A 6,000-nucleotide genomic window follows, 5' to 3' on the forward strand; every position below is an offset into this window, starting at 1 on the left:
CTGCGCCATGTCCTGGCCAATGCACCGTGTTCTGTTTGCCTGTGAGCATGCTTTTTATTTTGGCACCTAGCACCATACCTACAAGGCTGACCTCTACAAGCTCTTTCCAATGGATCAGGATTATACTAGCTCTTCCCCCATACTATTAGCTTATTTATTAAACTTTGGTAGGCTATCTGTTCAGACTTATTGGTAATTCTTATCTGACCAAGAAGATTACTGACAGATTCATCCATTTTAAAGGGAGACTAGAATGGATTTCTCATTTAGCTGTCAGTCTCTGTTCTTCATTTGTCAGAAAAAAAAGTCAAAGCTTGCTCTTCATTTGTCAAATCTGTCTTTCCCATCATATACGGTGAGTCAGAGATTACAACTCATCTCAAGTACTTATAGCAAATATGCTGGGAACAATAAGAATGGGATTCCTTGACTTTGCAAGATATGTACAGTAGCTGAGTGGTGCTACAGGACACCACTGGCAGTATCAACTCAATAAAATAGAAGAGCAACATATAGAAGAGCCCTGCTCCACTCATGGATACACATGCTTTGCCTTTTTGGCCTTGTTTTCTTTGTCTCTCATGCTTGTGAGAGAAAGACATGAAGTTTCTCCTCTTCTGACATTGTGCATGTAAAAAACTATCAACAGCAGAAGAATTCTTTTAAATTCCAGTGAGTTTTTTAAATTTTTGCATACCAAGGATAGTAAGCAGTCAGAATAACAGAATCAATCACAGCATGGTTGGGGTTGGTATAGGCCTCTGGAGATCATGTAGTCCAAACCCCCTGCTAAAGCAGGTTCACTGAGAGCAGGTTACAGAGGATCGTGTCCAGACAGGTTTTGAATATCTGCAGAGAATGAGACTTTACAACTTCTCTGGGCAGCCTGTTCCAGTGCTCTGTCACTGTTAAGAGTAGTTTTTTCTCATATTCAGGTGGAACTTCCTGTATTTTAGTTTGTGCTTATTGTCCCTTGTCCTGCCACTGGGCATCATGGAAAAAAAGTCTGGCCCCATCCTCTTGACATCTGCTCTTAAGATACTTGTGTCTGTTGACAAGATTACCTCTCAGTCATCTCTTCTCCAGGCTAAACAGGCCCAACTATCTTGGCCTTTCCTCCTCACAAAAGAGTTCTCCAGTCCTGTAATCTTCCCCACAACTCTACTCTGGACTCTGTCCCATAGCAACTTGTCCTTCTTGAACTGAGAAGCTTAGAATTGGACACAGCACTCCAGAGGCAGCCTTACCAGGGCTGAGTAGCAGGGGAGGATTGATAACCTCCCTCAATCTACTGGCAGTGTTCTTCCTAATGAACCCCGGGATACCATTGGCTTTCTTCTTGGCCACAAAGGCACAGTGTTGACTCATGGACAACTTATTGTCCAGCAGAACTCCCAGGTTCTTCTCTGTGGAGCTGCTTTCCAGCAGGTCAGCCTGTACTGATACATAGGGTTATTTCTCTCTAGGTGCAGGACCTTACACTTGTCTTTGTTGAGTTTCATTGGGTTCCTCTCCACCTAACTCTCCAACCTGTCTGGGTCCTGCTGAGTGGCAGGACAGCCTTCTGGTGTACCAGCTACTCCTCCCAGTTTTGTATCAAGTGGCTTATCCCTTTTACCACATTCTGTAAACTTACTTCTTCTCTTTCGGATTTGCCAGAAGCTCCCAGCTCGTCCCTGCACGTTTTCTGCCTCCTTTGTTTGATTTCTTACTCATAGGAGTGCACTGATCTTGAGCTCAGAGGAAGTGATGCTTGAGTATTAGCCAGCTCTCTTGGATCTCCCTAACTTCTAGAGCCCTAACCCAAGAGAATCCTCGAAGTAGTAATCCAGGTGCAATAGAAGATTTTTTTTTTTTTACTCCATAGATTTTTTTTTTTAATGGAAGCAATTTCTTAACTTCTAGGATAAAGCTGGATTATGTAGGGGTTAAGAATATCCTAGAACTCAACAGACCAGATGTCAAGGAGCAGCAAGGTCCAGCAACTCCCTGAAGGGCAAGGAACAAGGAACCAAGGGGGATAACCCCTTCCACCATTGCAGCGCTCATTCCACAACAGCCAAGTGAGTTGAACAAAACAAGCCTAGAATCCATGGTCAGGTTCAAGCAAGAATCCAGATCATCAGGCAAGTTTGCATGAAATCAATCCACAAGTCAGGGACAACAAGATCAAGTCCAGTGACTTCTGGGCATGTCCATCATAAGAGAGAAGGTCTGAGATTAAGCTGGATATTCAGGCTGCAGATCAGAACTATACATGGCCAGGCGTAGCTGTGGCTGAGCTCAAGACCAATACTCCTACAGCATAGCCAAAAAAAGAGATGAAGAGCTTTAAAAAGCCTCTGTGTCCCTGGGCAGTGGTGTGAGTCAAGGCCTCTGGTAAGGCTGGTTAGCAGCAGAAAGGCTTATTAATGCATTCAGAGCCAAGAGGAGGTGGAGAAGTGATGGTGAAAGGAACTCTGCTTGCTCCTTTGTGTGTTTTTGTGCTAACAGGCTGGGCCACAGAAAAAGAGAGGAGATGCAAACTAGGTGTATAGCAATAAGCCACTCTAGAAATAATAAAAAGAGGGAGGTAGAGGATGGGTGATTATAAACTGGAGAAAAAGGAAAAAAAACCAACCCAAGATGTGTGAGAATTGGAAGGAGAAAAAAAGGATGGAACAAAAAAGTAAGGAGAAAAATGTGGTTCCCATGAAAACAATATAGTTATAGAATACAAAGACAATTTTATGGAAATAAGGAAAAAAGCTGGAGTATACGTGTTTACCTATTTTTAGGGGCAGCTGGAGCTTTGCCCTTATGACTGTGCCAAAAGGGGAAAAGAAGATTTTGCTAAGTCATTATATTCCATTTCTTTGTTCTTTCCTTCAAATTGCCTTCATTTTTTCTGCTACATCTTCTTCTGCTCTGATGGAAGTGTCTCTACTTGCCATGGGCATCTGTAGGATTTCCCATGAAGATGGCTATTTTTCCCTTTGTTTCTACCTTTTGTTTTCCAACTTCTGTGCCCTGAGCTGTGCCAAGAATTTCCTAATGCCAGAGTAGCATCAAATCTATAGCTGACTGCATTTTGCTCTCTTTCCTTAGGTATGTATTTGGCTCACTGTTTACTCTATTAGAAAGGAACTACTGACTTAATGCAAGTCAAACTTTGAACTTGCAGTGATGTGAGTGTAGTTTTACATCAGGAGAGCTTAGATCAGATCACTGTTACTTGGACCTAATGATTTCTCAACCCATGTACTCAATTTAAAATGTTTCTTTCAATTTAATGATGCCACTTCCCATTTCATGCATCTTCAGCCCTTCCATCATTAGTTCTTATGATATTTTTCTGTCAACTCAGATTTTCTCAATGCCATTTTCCTCCTGCTTCCTAATCACAGATTTAGGCACAATTCTCATTGTCCTTGTCAACCTTGGACCAATATGCAATTTCACAAAATGAGAATCAATTGCAATATCATTTTATACTTCCACATTCAGAAGTGTATTTTAAGAGAAATGTAAATTCTTATTACTCTGTTCTGTTAAAATATCTGACAACACTTTAGTATTTCACATCATTTTACCTTTTTCATGTTTCATGATCTAAATTCAATTAATAAACAGCATACAGGGAAAAAGTAGAAAACTTATCAAGATTTTACAACAGAAAAATTACTCCTAGCTCTGATTCTTTTTGTACCCATCCTGCTTTCAAAATAATTGAACCACAGCATGAATTAAAATGCTACTTACCAAGACAAGTGGAGTGAAAATATGAAGCAAAATAAAAAAATATTTCAATGGAACATAGATATTACTTAATGATTGCACACATTGTGGACAGTCTCTTCTGGCTATATTTGAAAAGAGATAGCTATCTGTGAATTAATCAGAGTCAAATCAACCATATTAAGTGTAGTTTACCCTAATATTTATTAATCTGACCAATAATCTAATTTACTCTTACTCCTATATTTAAATTCATGCGTGGTCTGACAGATTTGATAATCTAAGTTACCACAATTAATTTCTCCTTTCAGATAATAATGCGTGAAGCATCACATTTATGGAACCTAAATACTTTAAATCAAGTCTTATGTAGAGGCTGTCGGGAAAAACATTCCTTTTTATTTTTAAACTGACATGTAGAAGGTGTGTTACTATTTCTAGTATGTGATAACAAGAACACACAGGATGTAGTCCTTTAGTATGGAAATGGGAGGCACATACTCAAGTTACTTTGATTTAAATAATAATAAATTATATTTATTATTTGAAGTTGTTAAATATGGAGTGTTGAGCATGGAATTTGCCAAATGAATTGAATTAGTATATGTATTCATTTGTATTATTTGATTATGTCATCAAGGAAGAAGCAGATTCTTTCTGTGAATAATATGAATCTTCTGTATTTTTGCTTCAACCAACAATGAAAATTGTTTTTATTTTCCACTTGACATATCAACTTCCTTCAATATTTTAAGAATCTTTCCATGCTGATCCCCATTCTACAAGAACCTTTATTCACCAATCTGACCTTCTTCAGAAGGTTTTCTTTACTGGCACTCAATACCAATTGTTTTCACTGGTGACTCCTCAGCACAAACGTGCCTCAGGCAGATGAACCAAAAGTCCAGTGTCCCTTGAGACAGGGACCATCCTGGATCATTTAGAAGTGCTTCCAAGAGTCTCATTTGCACAAATACAGCCTTCCAACCATGTCCCAGAGTTATTTCACTGTGGCCCTGAGCCTGGAGCCTCTCCAGTCCCAGGTGCCAGGGGACAGGGTGGGAGTCACAGCCACCAGCAGACGTGAATGCTCTCTAGTTTGCCTCAGGCAAAATCATCTGGGTTAGTGTAAATAGTTTAAATGCATTTTCCCTCTGGTGAGATAGAGCCTACAAACTTTTCTATCTGCAGGTTACTGGCTGTAACAACCTCTGACAGGGAGGCATTGCCTTGTAGTGGGGCTTAGTGAGAGTTAGATTCCTCCTTCCCTGCCAAAGAGAGGTCTGAAGAGTAAGGAAAGTAGTGGGCATGTGAATGCAGGTTGGTGCAGTGCACCTCTGCAAACTTCTGGATAGGATGGAATGGCTCCTACTCTTCTTACCTTTTATTGTACTAGGGCTCCTGAGTCTGCCCTGTGAGATTTTGACATCCAGATTCAAACATGATAAGCAGTAAGAAGCTCACCACAGCTTCAAAATAACTGCAGATAAACCATAATTAGCATTTAACCTACGAAATTTGATAAAACTTTGAAAATTGAATTGTCATTCTGGCTTGTCTGTAGTCCTTGCTCACCAAATAGTAGGGGTATTCTTTTCCCTTGCTCTGTGTGTGGTAATAAAAAAGAGATGTTCGCTATCTCCTTTCTATGGGAAAGTCAGTGGTGGAAAAACATTAAAAGCTTCTGGAATGTGCAAAACCTCGGACTTGAATTGCACTGTGACAATTTCTTATCTGGAAGAACCCTTTGTGAATTTTCAGAATATATAGTGAAAGCTATTACAAGAAGGGGATGGGGGGGAAAGAGTCATGAGGAAGCAATAGTGAAAAACTTGAAGGTTTTTAAGATACAATTTTTCTGTGAATTTTCCATTCCTTTCCCAGAGGAAATATATTAATGATATCAATGGAGAGAGTATTATTTAAGGTAAAGCTGTTTTACTACTTTAAAAACACCACCACCACCACCAAACAGCATAGAGACCAATTCAGAATAGTTTCAGGAAAAAAAAAAAAAAGGAGTAAAAATGCAAGAGCTCTACTACTATAGAGCGTGTAGGAAGCCTTAGAATTTTCTGGTATGAATTGGTCAATGGGTTGTTGTTTTATGCCAAACCCCATAATATAATGTGATGGTTTATTGGAATTTGGATGTAGTAAGAAACATTTCTTTGATAAAATCCATGTCAGAGTGATTAATGGACAGCACACGGTGCTAGAGATAAAGGAGATTTTAAAAAGTGCCCACCAGTAGTAGAAGGCAGGTGGAGGTAGGTCTATTTC

Source organism: Pseudopipra pipra, chromosome 1 (assembly GCF_036250125.1).
Source record: "Pseudopipra pipra isolate bDixPip1 chromosome 1, bDixPip1.hap1, whole genome shotgun sequence".
Taxonomy (NCBI): domain Eukaryota; kingdom Metazoa; phylum Chordata; class Aves; order Passeriformes; family Pipridae; genus Pseudopipra; species Pseudopipra pipra.